Source organism: Neoarius graeffei, chromosome 5, assembly GCF_027579695.1.
Source record: "Neoarius graeffei isolate fNeoGra1 chromosome 5, fNeoGra1.pri, whole genome shotgun sequence".
Lineage (NCBI taxonomy): Eukaryota > Metazoa > Chordata > Actinopteri > Siluriformes > Ariidae > Neoarius > Neoarius graeffei.
In genome coordinates, this window is record NC_083573.1 from 92472305 (window position 1) to 92490968 (window position 18664).

General features: G+C 41.6%; 1 protein-coding gene across 1 annotated transcript in view; it reads left to right on the forward strand.

Moving 5' to 3' along the window:
* Nucleotides 1–18664, forward strand: part of adarb2 (adenosine deaminase RNA specific B2 (inactive)) — a 190792-nt gene that overhangs the window by 158765 nt on the left and 13363 nt on the right. The window lies entirely within an intron of this gene.

An 18664-nucleotide genomic window follows, 5' to 3' on the forward strand; every position in this document is an offset into this window, starting at 1 on the left:
ATACGGACCTCCCAGCTGGGAAATAACATATATGTGTTGCCAGACAAAGCGCACCTCGCCTGGTAGCACTTATGATGAATATGAAGGAAGATATCGCAAAAAAATGATTTTGACCTTTTTGGTGACTTTGACCTTGTGTGCGAACATACTTGGCCAATAAACATGATTCTCGCTACGTTCACACTGCAAGGCTTAATGCTCAATTCCGATTTTTTTGTGAAATCCGATTTTTTTGTGAGGTCGTTCACATTAACAAATATATGCGACTTGTATGTGATCCTCAGTATGAACGAAAAGCGACCTAAAAGTGTTCCGCATGCGCGTTGCAGGATACGACGACGTCACACGCAGTGAGCATGGCCAGTGTTTACGGAAGAAAAACCGCCCGGTTGCGGTATGACCCATCCAATCTAGCTTGAATAGCTGCATCCCCCCAAATGGAAATCAGCTCCCTAACCTCTGCGTCCTTCCATTGAGAAGATTCAGAACCTTCACAGCCCGAAGCGTCCCTCGCATTGATGTCATGCGCAGGGGCGCAGATACGTTTTTTGAACTGGGGGGGACAAAGCAAACCAACCCCAACCCCAATATGCCTGTCAAACTTGTTGTTAGTAACCATAGCAACCAAGCTCGAGCTCGCAACCTGTGCAGTCTGCGCAGCTCAACCAACCGAATATCAGTCTTTGTTTTATGTGAATTGTTGCAACTATGTATACACTGCTGTGCACCTCAATAAACCGAACGGTAATTAGTCTTTTGATTTTTCCGTGAGGTTTGCCTTATACAAAGAAAGACAGCATAGACATTTTTTCCTCCCTATAAGTGGGGGGGACCGAACGAGGTGAATTTAAATCTGGGTGGGACGAGTCCCACCCTCTATCTGCGCCCGTGATTATGCGCCATGTTGTTGTAACTTTTTTTGAGAGACCCGCCGCCTACTTCAGCGCAGAATAGTGACGTTTGTGGCTTGTTGATGACGTGTAAGTCGGATGAATGCGACCTGGCGGTTCAGACTGAAGTCGCATATGAAAAGATCGGATAGGAATCGGAATTAGGACCACATATCCAAACGGCCTGGGTCGGATTTGAAAAAATCGGATCTGTGTCGTTCATATTGTCAATAAAAGATCGGATACAGGTCACATATGGGCGAAAAGATCGGATTTGAGTCACTTCAGCCTGCAGTGTGAACGTAGCCTCTGATTCTGTCGTCCACTGTGACAGCGTGTGTATGTCATCCTTGGTTTGGAGGTTTCAGTTTCGAAAACTGTAAGAGGTAAGAGTAGAGTAATATAAAGTACAGACAGTGAAGCTCAGTGGAACGCACTTTCCCTCTGTAATAAGCATAAACATGTCTGAAAGCGATTTCTTTAGTCTAGTCCATTTATTTATTATTTGTAATTTATATTTATAGTAATAAATCAACAGAGCGGGGAAGTTTGGGCGGCACGGTGGTGTAGTGGTTAGCGCTGTCGCCTCACAGCAAGAAGGTCCTGGGTTCGAGCCCCGGGGCCGGCGAGGGCCTTTCTGTGTGGCGTTTGCATGTTCTTCCCGTGTCCGTGTGGGTTTCCTCCGGGTGCTCCGGTTTCCCCCACAGTCCAAAGACATGCAGGTTAGGTTAACTGGTGACTCTAACTTGACCGTAGGTGTGAGTGTGAATGGTTGTCTGTGTCTATGTGTCAGCCCTGTGATGACCTGGCAACTTGTCCAGGGTGTACCCCGCCTTTCACCCGTAATCAGCTGGGATAGGCTCCAGCTTGCCTGCGACCCTGTAGAAGGATAAAGCGGCTAGAGATAATGAGATGAGCGGGGAAGTTTTTATCAATGGGGTTTAAAAGTAGGCGTGGCCAAACTCCCTTCCTTTGCATATGTAAACGAACTAAGAAACCATCCAATGACAGCAGTGTATGCAAATCAGCGTGTTTGTGGGCAGAGTCTTTCTGAGGCAGTGCTCCTGCAATCTGAGCTCAGAGTTTGTTTGGTTGGTTGTTTTTTTTAAATACTTTTTTGGTCACTGTGACCTTGACTTTGGCCGGATGACCCTCAAAATTTTGGAGGTTCTGTCTGAGACCAATGCTCATCTATCCTGAAAGTTTCATGAAGATTGGTCCAGGGCCCTGTACTACGAAGCGAGTTTTCTGGCTTACCAGGGTAACTTCGAGAGTAACTTAATCACGTGCAGCGTAACTTCCCAATTAACCCATACTACGAAAGTTGGCTATGTTCAAACCGAGGTATGCTGCCATGGCAACTTACGCTGCATCTCAAACCTGCTCGTCTCAGGTTATGTTCTTGCTTAACCCAAGGTTTCCGATTAACCACACCCTTTTTAAACACCACCTCTCCACCGACATTTCCTCTAGAGACAATGCCAGCGTACCTGGATGACCCGTGCGATATCGGAGCGCAGATTAGAGATGGGATTTATGGCTCTTTGATGGGATCCGCATCTTTGTGATCCGTTCTTTGAAAAGAGCCGCTCAAAAGACTGGCTCATTTGGCTCTTTTTAAATATTTATTCAGTTTTAAGAAGACAGCGTCTAAAGAAGCCAGATCCCTCTGCTTAGACAGTGACATCAATATTTCTGGACATACCTTTTATATAAAGCAACCTAGACTTACATTATTGTAACCCCTAAACGCTCATAAATAACCATTAAAAAACAATGAGGGCTTCAATGAATGTCCATGCAGAACGGCTTTTCTGTAAAAAAAAAAAAAAGAACCCACTCAAGAACATAGTTATCAAGAACGCAAGAATATTTTATAAAAAACACTTGTTTTACAAAAATATTTAAGTCTGAGATACAAAATAGATACAACTACAATAAATATAACACAAGAACTAGTTATCACACAAGAACATTTTAATAGAAAAAAACAAACTTTCTATATTAAAAATATTGAAATTGTAACAAAAATAGATACAACTAAACAGTCAGATAAATAGATAAAGTTATAACAAGAACACGATTATTTTAATAGGAAAAAACAAACTATTAATGCAAAAAATATTATTATTAGAAAAATAGATACAACTAGACAAACAGATAAATAAATAAAATACACAAAAATAGAACAAACAAAATGACGATAGAATAAATTAAATGAACATCTGTGCAAAGTAGTTTTCCCACAATATTATCATTAATATCACACAACAACATTATAAACTATATACAAAACAATTTGAACTATTAGGCAAACAGATAAAACTTGAATAAATAAAAGGCAAATGAATGCTTGCTTGCACGTGCACACACACACCATTATGAATGATGTTTTTATATTTCATTTTCACCTGTTGCCAGGTGCGTTTGGCACTGCTGTTGCCTCTGAAATGTTCACAGGACATACACCAACTTAGTCAAAGGGACTGAACAGTCAGTCATCCTAATTCATGTGACTCTGTGCACATATCAGCTTAAGTAGGCTACTCCATGAATTTACCATACCAAATTTTATTCAGGATTTTTCGGACATTAAACAAGCTATATATATGACTGGGGCCACGTCGAAGGACCATTTTCTGTGACTTGTGATTGATCATGAAGCTTTCTCTCATCCTATACTTCTGTTCTGGAACATGTAGAAGGGAGAATGTACTTACGCATTTACCCGATCGGCAATTCGTTGCCAACATGCTTGCCGCTCCTTATTGGCAGCCGCTGTGTTAGATTTTGCTCTTAATGTTGTTTTGAACTCCTCGTAGCTTTGCATTACGACAGCGCATTCTTCCTCCGTGAAGTACGGCGACCGTGCCATTGTGAACAGTGGGGATTTGCGCTGATAACCTCCCCTTTAACGTGAACGCGCATTAACCCTGATTAGGTTAAACCAGGTTCAACAAATCAACTTCATAACTGGCGTCGTAGTACCGTTTAACCCCAAACAAGATAACCAGGTTTTGTCAACCCCGGTTTAGCGGGGGAACCCTGGGTTACTTCTGGGTAGGTTAACCTCCGTTCGTAGTACAGGGCCCAGCTGTTTTCCCATAACATTGTTTACAACAAACAAACAAACCTGACCGAAAACAATACCTCGCCCCCTGGTGGACTCCGTCCCGAGTGAGGTAATAATAATCAGCTGAATTTATATAGCACCTTTCTTACACCCAAGGCTGCTTTACAATTAGGGGGGAAAAAAGTCCACCAAAAGAAGGTCAGGATGTCATTCCAATGGCGTAGCTATCACAGTCCCACCAAAAGGCGCAAGAAGATAAATCCCACACCACCTTCATAGCCGCCGCCACCGGGCAACATCACTCGGAACACCGTGCCATGACTCCACAAAGTGAGCACAGAAGCACTACTGCACAGAGCGCTGGACAACCCCGATGTTAAAAAGAGCAACGAGGTCACTGCGGGCCATAGCGAGGAACACAGGCATCACCCATGGCGGACCAAGTCCTGGAGGAAACCGACGCTCAAAACTGGGTCCAGAGATACACCACAACCAGCAGACAAAACACTCAAACAAAAATCAAACATCAAACTACACAAAAAAAAGAAAAACAAAAGGGAAAATAAAATAAAAAGGTCCGGTGAGAAGCGGCAGCCCAGCGTACCCTCAACTGGAAACAGAAGACAGACATGCGTAAGACAAATTTAGCACTTTCAAAATTAGCGATTTCAATCATTTATTCAACAAAAATAGATGTAATATTCTTCTGTGGTGAAAGTAAGTACACCCTTGGCTTCAGAAGCTAGTACAGTGTTGCCCCCTTTAACAGAACTTCTCGTAGGTGTCTTGCGTAATTGTCCACCAGTCTCTGACATCAGCTTGCTGAAATTTTTCAACACTCTTCCATGACAGATTCCTTCAGTTGCAAAGTGTTTGAGGGTTTTCTTGCATGTACTGCCCTTTTCAAATCTCCCCACAACATGTCAATGGGGTTCAAATCTGGGCTTTGATGAAAAAGGCCATTCCACAACCCTCCACTTCTTCTTTCTGAACCAGTCCTTGGTGGATCTGCTCGTGTGCTTAAGATCATTATCCTGTTGAAAAGTCCACCTCTGGTTCAATTTCAACTTTTCACTCTTTGATATGATTCAGAATTGAATCAATGAATGCAAGCTTCCTTGTCCCTGAGGCAGTGAAGCAACCCCAAACCAGAACATTTCCACCACCATGCTTCACACTTGGTATGAGGTTCTTCTCCTTTGGTCTGCACCACACGTGTACTCTTACTGTGGGCAAACAACTCTACCTTTGATTCATCTGTCAAGAGCATGTTATTCCAAAAGGTCTGGTCTTTGCCTATATGTTCACTGGTAAACTGTCGTCTTGCTTTAATGTTCCTTTTGGACGGTGAAGACTTTTTTCCTGGCACACCTTCCATGCAGGTCAAATGTGGCCAATCTCTTTCTGAATGTAGATGTATACACTTTCACATCAACAGTTGCAAGCATTACCTGCAGAACCAGTCATGAAATTTTGGGGTTCTTGGAGACTTCTTTTAGCATCGAATGGTCTGCCCTTGGGTTGAATTTACTGCCAGTCCTGGACAAATTGGCAGTTGCTTGAAATCTACACCACTTGGAGATAATTTTTCTTATACTGTAATGACTCATTTCTAATAATTTAGAGAGCCTTTCCAGAGTCATCCAGATTCCTTGCCAGATTCATAATCATCCACAACCCTTTTTTCTGAGGTCCTTGGAGAGCGCTTGAGACCTTAGCATGATGACACCACACACTTTAATAGCAAAGAGAACACCAGACTCTAGATATCAGGCTTAAATAAGACGGGTTCCACCTGCACCTCGACCTGAAGGAGGTTCGAATCAACGGCACCTAATCTGGAACAACTGAGTCTACTTTTATGGACTTGAAAGTGTAATAAATGTAAGAGTGTACGTACTTTTTATGACTGATTTTTTCTTCATTATTATTAAATTAAGAGAAATAAGAGAGAGTGAAACGTTTGCTTATTTACACATGTTGAGAAAAGTCTACAATTTCCACAAGAAGTACGTACTTTTTCACGACTGTATAAACAACTATTTTTGTTTCTTTCTTGATCTTAATAAGACAAAAATACGTAGTGTTACAGAGAAACCAGAAAACGCAAACTCCTCTGTCCTGAAGATGATTAACAGCTTAATTTTTTTTTATCTGCTTATTATTCGTCGTAGATTATGCTGAGAGTCCATCATACAAGTCCCCGTGCATGATATGAGCTGTTACTATGGGAATTATAATGTTTTTCATTTATAACGAGAATGTTCAAGAAATTACTGCTGGAGCAAATTTATTAAAATCACAATCAGGTAGAAGAAAATGTCATCGGTACTCATTTTAAAAGGGTGCCAATATTTCTTGAGCTGATTTGAAAGCTGATGTAAATTACAGATACAAGTTTTTCGCAGGATTAATGGACCGAACCAGGAAAACTAACAAAACACAAACACACACACTGACCCGCATCACCAAACCGTGCCCCCTCCACGTTATCAGATCCATCCTTCTTCCCCATAATCAATCTAATCTCATGGCTTATCAACAGGGGAGGCAGAGTTTGCACTTTGCACCCCCGCTTCGGCCTTTTCATGGGTTTTGATGAGCTCTTCCTCCATTGTGTTGCCTTTGTTGTTGGGCGGAAAATGGGCTGGTTATTTTAAGCCCCGCTGTCATAAAGAACAGAGGTCTCCAGGAGCGAAGCAGAGCTATTATCACCACCGAGCAAATCGCTTCCTCTCTTAATCAATGAGCCTGTCCTTCAGAAGCGGGTCACACGTGTGCTGCACTTTCTGCTCTAAAACACCAACACCACTGCTAACACTCAGAAATAAATAGAAAATGTGTGTAAATGTTACAGCGTAAATGCTCATAGACATGTTACTCATGTTATACATTTGTATACTGTAGCTTTTGTCTGAAGTGATTTGATTTACAAATCTTTACCAGATAGAATCCTGAGAATAATAGTTACTTCGGCTTTACTTTATTGACAGTGAAATAAAACCAGAAGCACCACATTTACAGTTGATAGCAAAAACACACACCATGTATTGCATGCTGAATGGAAAGGTGACAAACTGGGTACCTATGTTATTATGTTATTTTACAGTCTGTTAGGGTTTTTTTCCATCTCTCTGGCCCTCACCATCTCGAGATCAGTCCCCTCGTGTCACCCAGACGTCTGGGGGTGAGTCGCAGAAAAAAGAAAGGAACCCCACAATCCAGTTTGCAATCTTTATTCGCAAGTCCCCCCTGAGATGAGAGTATACAGGGGTTTTATACGTGTATATGTGAGTGAAACCTTGGGTCAATCATGACAATTTTAAACAAAGACTACGTTTAGTCTACAACCCCGATTCCAAAAAAGTTGGGACAAAGTACAAATTGTAAATAAAAACGGAATGCAATAATTTACAAATCTCAAAAACTGATATTGTATTCACAATAGAACATAGACAACATATCAAATGGTGAAAGTGAGACATTTTGAAATTTCATGCCAAATATTGGCTCATTTGAAATTTCATGACAGCAACACATCTCAAAAAAGTTGGGACAGGGGCAATAAGAGGCTGGAAAAGTTAAAGGTACAAAAAAGGAACAGCTGGAGGACCAAATTGCAACTCATTAGGTCAATTGGCAATAGGTCATTAACATGACTGGGTATAAAAAGAGCATCTTGGAGTGGCAGCGGCTCTCAGAAGTAAAGATGGGAAGAGGATCACCAATCCCCCTAATTCTGCGCCGACAAATAGTGGAGCAATATCAGAAAGGAGTTCGACAGTGTAAAATTGCAAAGAGTTTGAACATATCATCATCTACAGTGCATAATATCATCAAAAGATTCAGAGAATCTGGAAGAATCTCTGTGCGTAAGGGTCAAGGCCGGAAAACCATACTGGGTGCTCGTGATCTTCGGGCCCTTAGACGGCACTGCATCGCATACAGGCATGCTTCTGTATTGGAAATCACAAAATGGGCTCAGGAATATTTCCAGAGAACATTATCTGTGAACACAATTCACCGTGCCATCCACCGTTGCCAGCTAAAACTCTATAGTTCAAAGAAGAAGACGTATCTAAACATGATCCAGAAGCGCAGACGTCTTCTCTGGGCCAAGGCTCATTTAAAATGGACTGTGACAAAGTAGAAAACTGTTCCGTGGTCAGACGAATCAAAATTTGAAGTTCTTTATGGAAATCAGGGACGCCGTGTCATTCAGACTAAAGAGAAGAAGGACGACCCAAGTTGTTATCAGCGCTCAGTTCAGAAGCCTGTATCTCTGATGGTATGGGGTTGCATTAGTGCGTGTGGCATGGGCAGCTTACACATCTGGAAAGACACCATCGATGCTGAAAGGTATATCCAGGTTCTAGAGCAACATATGCTCCCATCCAGACGACATCTCTTTCAGGGAAGACCTTGCATTTTCCAACATGACAATGCCAAACCACATACTGCATCAATTACAGCATCATGGCTGCGTAGAAGAAGGGTCCGGGTACTGAACTGGCCAGCCTGCAGTCCAGATCTTTCACCCATAGAAAACATTTGGTGCATCATAAAACGGAAGATACGACAAAAAAGACCTAAGACAGTTGAGCAACTAGAATCCTACATTAGACAAGAATGGGTTAACATTCCTATCCCTAAACTTGAGCAACTTGTCTCCTCAGTCCCCAGACGTTTACAGACTGTTGTAAAGAGAAAAGGGGATGTCTCACAGTGGTAAACATGGCCTTGTCCCAACTTTTTTGAGACGTGTTGTTGTCATGAAATTTAAAATCACCTAATTTTTCTCTTTAAATGATACATTTTCTCAGTTTAAACATTTGATATGTCATCTTTGTTCTATTCTGAATAAAATATGGAATTTTGAAACTTCTACATCATTGCATTCTGTTTTTATTTACAACTTGTACTTTGTCCCAACTTTTTTGGAATCGGGGTTGTAACAAAGAAGTGTCTTCTCCACTGGCCGAAGGAACACAGGAATAGTTTAAAATCACTGTTATAGTATATGTAATAGTCTAAAATAATAAAGGATCTTAAAAAGCTCTAAAATATTAAAATCATAAAGTCTTAACACCTTGTGCAGCAATAAGGCTAATACAAATCTATAAAACTAACATGAATCACTTAATGCAGCTTTAAATCTAACATTAAATCTAACATTCAATCATTTCAATTTCAATCTTTATTAGAAACCTTACACAGTTATTCCACGAAATCGAGTCGTACATGAGCTGATAGCCGACGAGGTGTGTAGCACAGAGTGGGCTATAGTCCATGTACGACAAGATTGAGTTGTTTGATTCTATCCACATTCACTGGATTTTGATAAACAGAGCATTTTCATTTTCAGCAAATTCGATAAATAAAAACTTTACACAAAACATCCGACAAAATCATATCCGCTTAGAATGTAAACAAAATGGCGAAATCACAGTAGCGATTTGTGAAAAATGCTAGAAGAATAATAATTCTTGAAAAATAAAAAAAGATACATTCTTACCATCAAATACTTTTATTCCATATTTTGTTGTATTTTTAGGGTTTTGTTTTCAAGTAGAGTTTTCATTTCATCCTCGGTTGGTTCAGCAACACGCTCCACCATTTTGTTTTTCTCTACTCACGGTATATGAGCTGATATCCTAGTCGTAGAGTAGCCAATCAGTCAGAGCACGTGATTGCTCATATCCAGTGAATGTGGATAGAATAAAATTTTTTATACTACAGTGTTGTTGGGGCGGCACGGTGGTGTAGTGGTTAGCGCTGTCGCCTCACAGCAAGAAGGTCCGGGTTCGAGCCCCGTGGCCGGCGAGGGCCTTTCTGTGCGGAGTTTGCATGCTGTCCGTGTGGGTTTCCTCCGGGTGCTCCGGTTTCCCCCACAGTCCAAAGACATGCAGGTTAGGTTAACTGGTGACTCTAAATTGACCGTGAGTGTGAATGGTTGTCTGTGTCTATGTGTCAGCCCTGTGATGACCTGGCAACTTGTCCAGGGTGTACCCCGCCTTTCACCCGTAGTCAGCTGGGATAGGCTCCAGCTTGCCTGCGACCCTGTAGAACAGGATAAAGCGGCTACAGATAATGAGATGAGATGAGACAGCATTGTTGAATTTTCACGCCTGATTGGTCAGAATGTTTTGAACATTCATTTTCAAACAGAAATTGGTTTATAGAGCCCTGAGTGAGACACGGCACTCTGCCATCACCCATACCTCACTTCTTCCAGCTTGTCCCACTTATGTGTGTGTGTGGGGTCACGGCCATGTGGACCCTATTGATCCACATGTCATATTAATTGAAGTGTAATTTTACACTGAATGCCCTTCCTGCCTCAATCCTTCTATTTCTGGGCTTGGGAAACAACCATTTACACCTATGGACAATTTAGAGTAGCATGTTAGCCTAACCTGCATGTCTTTGGACTGTGGGGGAAACCGGAGCACCTGGAGGAAACCCATGCAGACACGGGGAGAACATGCAAACTCCGCACAGAAAGGCCCTCGCTGACCACTGGGCTCAAACCCAGAGCCTTCTTTCTGCGAGGCGACAGCGCTAACCACTACACCACCGTGCCGCCCATGACATCGCCCACCCCTCCTGGTTGCAAAAACATAGCTGTTGTGATTTTGTCACGTTGTGCTGTTGGGGGTCAGGATCAGAAAAGTGCTCACATATTTGCCAGTCACTTTAATAAGAACATGTTGTTGATTCTAAAATTCTTGTTCTTGGCTGCAGGAGTGGAACCCAGTGTGTTCTTCTGTTCTGCTGTTGCATGCTGAGATGCTTTTCTGCTCACCACGGTTGTAAAGAGTGATTATTTGAGTTACTATATCCTTCCTGGCAAAAAAGCTTGAACCAATCTGGCCATTTTCCTCTGACCTCTCTTATCAACAAGCCGTTTGTTTCCACCCACAGAACTGTCACTCACTCAACTCAATGTTTTTTGTTTTTCGCACCATTCTGTGTAAACTCTAGAGACTGTGAAAACCCCAGGAGATCAGCAGTTTCTGAAATACTCAAACCAGTCCATCTGGCTCAAACCAACACCCATGCCATCCATCCCAACTCTCAGAGGGCCTTTGGGCTGTTTCCTTCATGGTATTATTTGGGTGTCCCCTCTTATGAAATTAGCAGGTAGGGTTACTAGCCCCCTACTCCAGTGTAGTCTATCCTGCTGCCACCAAACTTTCCTAGTCGTCCTCTGGTCTTCCCTGGACTCCAACTGCCTTATTCACAGTAGTCATTGTCTCCAGAGATGGATCAATTTGTACAGGTAGATGTTCACCTGCTAGGCTCTAAGCCTGCCGTGCCTCCACCGGTGCCTGTCGGGTTAGCTGCGGGGTCATCAACTGGGGACCACTATTCATAGATGTTTCGCCCCTTAACCCTGGAACAACTCCTGGTGGTGGGGCAGTGAACAGGGACATCTCCCTGACACTCCCCACAGCTAGCCTTCCTCAGGAGTTACCAGTTCCCCAAATCTTGTCCTGCCTTCTTAGCCATAGCCAGAATTTGGCCTTCTCTAGCTCTTCGGAAAGGCTTTGTGTAGCTCTTTGCCCCCTAGCTGTAAGTATTTCGGAGCAGGTGTAGTATCCAGCGTCCAACAAAGCCCGTTGAGAAAGTCATACTTTGAGATCACAATTTTTCCCATTCTGATGTTTGAACATGGTGAGCATTAACTGAAGCTCTTGATTTGTATCTGTATGATCTGATGCATTGTGCTGCTGTCAAGGGATCGGCTGATTAGAGAACTGCATCAAACAGCAGGCGGATGGGTGTGCTTAATAAAGTGACCGGTGCGTATTTAGTCCATATAAACACATTTCTTGTAGTGATCATCTAGTGAGGTGTTGGTGGGGGTGCGTCGGCTCATTGAAAGTGAAATAACTGTTAGCGGAGCTCGTCATCATAAAGGGCTAGTCCCAGAACAATGAGTAGTGAAGGAATTGATCAAGATTTCATAGAGGAAGAAAATCAAATAGTCTATTAGAGAAATATAGCAGTGGAGTCAATGAGGGATGCAAAATGAGGCATGAATGAAGAAGGGGAGGCAGGCAGACAGACACTGAAAGAAAAAAGAAAGAAAAAAGAAAGAAATGCATAGACACAGAGCAAGTCTATTATATTCCTGTATGGAAAAAGCAATAAGAGACAGGATCATTGTCCTGGTGGCAGGAGATTCATTGCTCCTGTTCTGGAGAAAAGAAAATTGAAATTCACACATGCAAGGAAAGAGAGCGTGCGGGAGATGATTCCTCCTCCGGCACACCCGCTCTTTCTGTTTGTCAGCACTTCATCAGGCGCTCCGCTCTCAACCTGTTTGCTTTCTGATTGAAATACATGCCCAAGGAGATGCCTGAGGTTTACAGAGTCAAATATTTGATAAAAAGCTTTAGTGCTAGGATACGACATGAGAATCCGTTGTCGACTAAGTCATCAAGGCGGCGTGGGACGTGTTATATTGTCTCAGCAGCGTAGACTGGGAATAAAGTCTCACGAGCACGTCTAAATTCTCACAAGTTCATGTTGACGTACTAAATGTGTTGTCAGATTTGAGCTGCAAAATCGTTAGCAGGCGCTAATGCGTGGTCAACCTGCGCTCGGCTGAAAATGAGTGCTATGCTAATTGCTGTGGCAAATATGTTTTGATTGAGGATTGAGAGAGGTCTTTTGTGTCTGCGACTGATGTTTACCGCACAGACAGCGCATTAGAGTAAGCAAATGGAACACTCAAGCACTTACCAGCAATTAAGTAGGTTAAGTGAGTCGCCAGCTCGCTAGCATAGTGATTTCATTTATTGTGCTTTCCTCTCTCCGCACACGGTCCCCGTTTTATCCATATAGATGTTCTCATGGACTTCTCTCTCTCCATCATTCTGTTTAGCGTGTACTCTTTACTAGTCTGTATGTTGTTTATTGAAATCAGGCAACATAGTTCAGTATGTAACAGATAATAAAAAAAACACTTCAGTGGTGAACTGTTACTATTAGAGCTGGGACTTGAGCTCAGCCAAACCTTAGCCAGACACCAAAAAGCAACAGGGCAAAGGATTTTACAAGGGATTAGCGGCAGGCTGACAGGTCGCTCGGTTGTATGTAGCTGTCGATGTTGATTTTAAAAGCATCTCCGTAAATTACACTACCGTTCAAAAGTTTGGGGTCACCCAGACAATTTTGTGTTTTCCATGAAAAGTCACACTTTTATTTACCACCATAAGTTGTAAAATGAATAGAAAATCTAGTCAAGACATTTTTCTGGCCATTTTGAGCATTTAATCGACCCCACAAATGTGATGCTCCAGAAACTCAATCTGCTCAAAGGAAGGTCAGTTTTATAGCTTCTCTAAAGAGCTCAACTGTTTTCAGCTGTGCTAACATGATTGTACAAGGGTTTTCTAATCATCCATTAGCCTTCTGAGGCAATGAGCAAACACATTGTACCATTAGAACACTGGAGTGAGAGTTGCTGGAAATGGGCCTCTATACACCTATGGAGATATTGCACCAAAAACCAGACATTTGCAGCTAGAATAGTCATTTACCACATTAGCAATGTATAGAGTGGATTTCTGATTAGTTTAAAGTGACCTTCATTGAAAAGAACAGTGCTTTTCTTTCAAAAATAAGGACATTTCAAAGTGACCCCAAACTTTTGAACGGTAGTGTACACAGGAAAATGAATACTTCAGTCTGAGTGAAAAATACTGTAGCGAACGTGCAGCGTGGAAGAAGAGTCTGGAGACAGAAATCTTAGTTTCTCGGTCATTAGTCTGTGCTACTTGCTCAAGATAGATAGCACTGACTTTATAAGCATTCACTAACACTACTGATGAGCGCTACACCGGCTGGAAGGTGACTTCACTGCTGCACTGACAGCGCCGACTCACAGTTAAAGGAGAACTGAAGTCATTTTTAAACTTGCTTTATTTCTTAATTAACATGTTATTCAGTTACGTTTTCGGTTTTAGTAACCTTATATCGTGACTCATATTGGCAACTAATTGCAATTAAATATTATACTTATCGGCCTATTCGGTTTTTAGCCATGTTGAATTTAGTTCGTTCGGTCCGCGGCAGGCGTCGCTTATCCGCGCGATCTTCACGAGACTTGTGCGAGACTTCGAAACGTGAAGTGTCAGCCGGGTGTCAGCACTGCCATTTTGAAAACTGTTTTCCAAATGAAATATTGCACAAAAACGAGTTTAAATGACGATTACTGCCTACTTTTTTCAAACTTTCCTGATCGCTATCAAAACAAACAAAACTTCCAGCTTGATTACATCAGCATTTGAAAGAGGGCGCGCGAGTCTTTTGACAACGTTGGCAGATGTTGGTCACTTTGATTTCCGCTGTATGTTTTACTTCCGTCCTACGATGTGTCACACAGGTCTCAACGAATCTCGTTCATGGCCATTGCTTTGACATATGGACTGATATATTACAGAGCATATTTCAAACACTCATAACTTGCTATAGCAACGACAAAATAGCAATCAAAAATGCATTCCGATATTTAATAAAATTAGATGAATAAAATTTTGATAAAAAAATTTGCCTTTAGTTCTACTTTAAGCTCACGTTGGGGTTCAAGAAGGCCGAGGGTGATAAATTTTCAGTCCCTCCCACTAAATCAAAATCTGATAGATGAATTAACCTGTCACTTCCTACATAAACATACACTTCCATGGGCCTCTGTCCTGGCAGTGAAGTCCTAACCAATGAGTGAGCAACTCTAAACTTTTCTCAGCCTAGAGACAACAAACAAACAAACAAACACACACAATCTCATTGGATAACTCCATTTTAATGTTTTCAGGACAGTAACCCTTTCATTTCTGAAGCAAATTTGATAGAAAATGAAGCCAAATTAGAATTAGAAGAGAATAATTATCATGAAGTTATGAAAAAATGAAATAAATTAAATATAACATTTAAAATGCTGGGGCGGCATGGTGGTGTAGTGGTTAGCGCTGTCGCCTCACAGCAAGAAGGTCCGGGTTCGAGCCCCGTGGCGGCCCTTCTGTGTGGAGTTTGCATGTTCTCCCCGTGTCTGCGTGGGTTTCCTCCGGGTGCTCTGGTTTCCCCCACAGTCCAAAGACATGCAGGTTAGGATAACTGGTGACTCTAAATTGACCGTAGGTGTGAATGTGAGTGTGAATGGTTGTCTGTGTCTATGTGTCAGCCCTGTGATGACCTGGCGACTTGTCCAGGGTGTACCCCGCCTTTCGCCCGTAGTCCGCTGGGATAGGCTCCAGCTTGCCTGCGACCCTGTAGAACAGGATAAAGCGGCTACAGATAATGAGATGAGATGAGACATTGGTTTCATCAATAAACAAAGATCTGTCAACTGACTGACCAAAGGTCATTACATCACATTACATTACATTACAGGCATTTAGTAGATGCCACAGTGACAGACAACAAGTGCAGAAGTCCAGTACACGAAGTGCTGAACTTCCAGACAAGAAAGTCCTAGCGCCAACCGAACACGTGACAGAATAACACTTAGTGTAATATTCTGATGAAGTACCAGCAATCAGCAACCAGTAAAGGAAAACAAAACAATTAAACCATACAAATGAGCTGACAAAGTACAACTAAATGGAGAAAAATAAAACTCCAATGTCTAAAACGAAGTCATCATGACCGGGCGAGACTGCACACAGCCTGGGTTGGTCAAGACCGTTATGCAAATCTCATTCAAAGCTTTGTTTATGCATCAGAAGCAAAGGATTCTGAAGCTTGTGGCCTGAAAAGTGTGCAATACAATAACCAGAACGTCAAGGACGTAGTCGCTTGACGTTCTGATTAGATTAAAATCACCTCATTTTTCTGGGATAGGCTCCAGCTTGCCTGCGACCCTGTAGAACAGGTAAAGCGGCTAGAGATGATGAGATGAGATGAGATTTAAAATGCTGATATGTTTGGGCCTTCTCTGAAGGACTAAGAAGACCCTGACGGTTCCCATCTGAAACACTTAGGATGCCGTAGTGGGAAAATAATCAATGACAGGGTGCTGTGATGTTCATCAGCGTTACTTTTCCCACCCCAGAATTTATTCTATTCCTATTACAGCATATTCTGAAGTCTTTTATTCCTCTTATATAACAGCAATTTGCCAAGTTACATTGTTTTATTTCTTATAGCATGACCATTTTTATCCATTTATAGTTACATTTAATGCTCCAAGTCAGTTCCTGTTATCACTTTGTAAGCAGCTACAGTCATTCCTTCATGAGCATTTTTTTTCTCTTTCTTGATGTTCATAAGACAAAAAAAAAAAATGCAGCTTGTGAAGCATAACTTTCCCAAAGTACTGGAACTGGAGACTCCTTCCAACTGAAAGCTTCACCATACTCTCTGAATAAGTACATGAAGACTATCACAGAAACAACATTTTTCTTATTGTTTATTTTTAGACTTAGTTTGTGTGTTGTAGTGGCTCAACAGTTACTGATCTGAAGGTCATGGGTTCAAGCCCCAACACTGACAAGCTGCCACTGCTGAGCCTTTGAGCAAGATTTTTAACCTTCTTTGCTCCAGGAGCACTGTGTCATGTACCCCCTTGTTGTATGTCACTCTGGATAAGAGCGCCTGCTAAATGCCTGTAATGTAATAATGTATTAGAACCAGCACATTAATACTGAACAGTTATTCCATGAAATTGAGTCGTACATGAGTTGATAGTCAACGAGATACGTAGCACAGAGTCGGCTATAACCCGTGTACGACGAGATTGAGTGGAATAGCTGTTTTATTCTATCCACATTTACTGGATTTTGAGAAACAGAGCATTTTTACTTTTATTTTTTCAAATTTGATAAAAACTTTCTACAAAACGTTCAACAAAATCATTTCTGCTTCAGTGGACTTCTTAAAAACCTATTGATGGCTGCACGAATTGACTTTAGTGTTTGTTTGTTTTTTTTTTTGGGGGGGGGGGGGGGGTTTGTAGAAAGTGCCATCTTGCTGTCGTGCCGAGGTACAGTGGATATAAAAAGTGTTCACATCCTGTTAAAATGATCAGTTTTTCTGATGTAAAAAAAAAAAAAATGAGACCATGATAAATAATTTCAAAAAACTTTTCCCACCTTTAATGTGACCTATAACCTGTACAATTCAATTGAAAAACATAAAAAATAAAAAATGTACAATAAGCTGGTTGCATAAGTGTGCACACCCTTAAACTAATACTTTGCTGAAGCACATTTTGATTTAATTACAGCATTCAGTCTTTTTGGGTCGGAGTCCATCAGCCTGCCGCATCTAGACTTGGCGATATTTGCCCACTTTTCCTTGCAAAAGCGCTCCAAATCTGTCAGACTGTGAGGGCGTCTCTCGTGCACAGCCCTCTTCAGGTCACCCCACAGATTTTCAGCTGGATTTAGGTCTGGGCTCTGGCTGGGCCATTCCAAAACTTTAATTTTCTTCTGGTGAAGCCATTCTTTTGTTGATTTCAATGTATGCTTGGGGTCATTGTCGCGCTGAAAGATGAAATTCCTCTTCAGCTTTCTTGCAGACTCCTAAAGGTTTGGGGCTAAAATTGACTGGTATTTAGAACTGTTCATAATTCCCTCCACCTTGACTAAAGCCCCTGTTCCAGCTGAAGAAAAACAACCCCAAAACATGATGCTGCCACCACCATGCTTCACCGTGGGTATGGGGCTCTTTTTGCGCCAAACAGACCTTTTGGAATCGTGGCCAAAAAGTTCAACCTTGGTTTCATCAGACCATAACACATTTTCCCACATGCTTTTGGGAGAGTTGATGTATTTTTTTGCAAAATTTATCCGGGCCTGGAAGTTTTTCTTTGACCCTACCTCATAGTTCAGACATATGGAGAATACGGGAGATTGTTGTCACATGTAGTACACAACCAGTATTTGCCAGAAATTCCTGCAGCTCCTTCAGTGTTACTGTAGGCCTCTCGGCAGCCTCCCTGACCAGTTCTCGTCTTGTCTTTTCATCAGTTTTGGAGGGACGTCCAGTTCTCGGTAATGTCACTGTTGTCCCATATCTTCTCCACTTCTTGATGACGGTCTTCACTGTGCTCCATGGTATATCTAATGCCGTGGAAATGTTTTTGTACCTTTCAACAATGAGATCCCTTTGACGCTTTGTAAGCTCTCTGTGAACGCTGGCTTTTGCTGGAGGAGCAACTGAGTAAATGTCTGAACTTTATTTGGGGTTAATCAGAGTCAGTTTAATTGATGGTGGGTGTGAACCCAAAAAGACTGAATGCTGTAATTAAATCAAAAGGTGCTTCAGCAAAGTATTAGTTTAAGGGTGCGCACACTTATGCAACCAGCTTATTGTACGCTTTTATTTTTTTATGTTTTTCCCCCAAACAGATTTGTTTGTTTTTCAATTGAATTGTACAGGTTATAGGTTACATTAAAGGTGGGAAAAGTTTTGAAATTATTTTTCATGGTCTCATTTTGGTTTTTTTTTTTTACATCAGAAAAACCTGTCATTTTAACGGGGTAAAATAGATAATTATTTAATTCTTCCTTGGACATTTCAGTTCTGTAATTTTCAAACCTCTTTGAGCTTTTGAACCAGTCTAAAAAAATCCAATAAATTTTAATGCTGAAAGATGAAGAATGTGAACAAACCAGCGGAATGACGGGAGCAATTTGTGAAAAATGTGATAATTATTGAAAAATTAAAAAAAAGACGTTTTACTATCAAA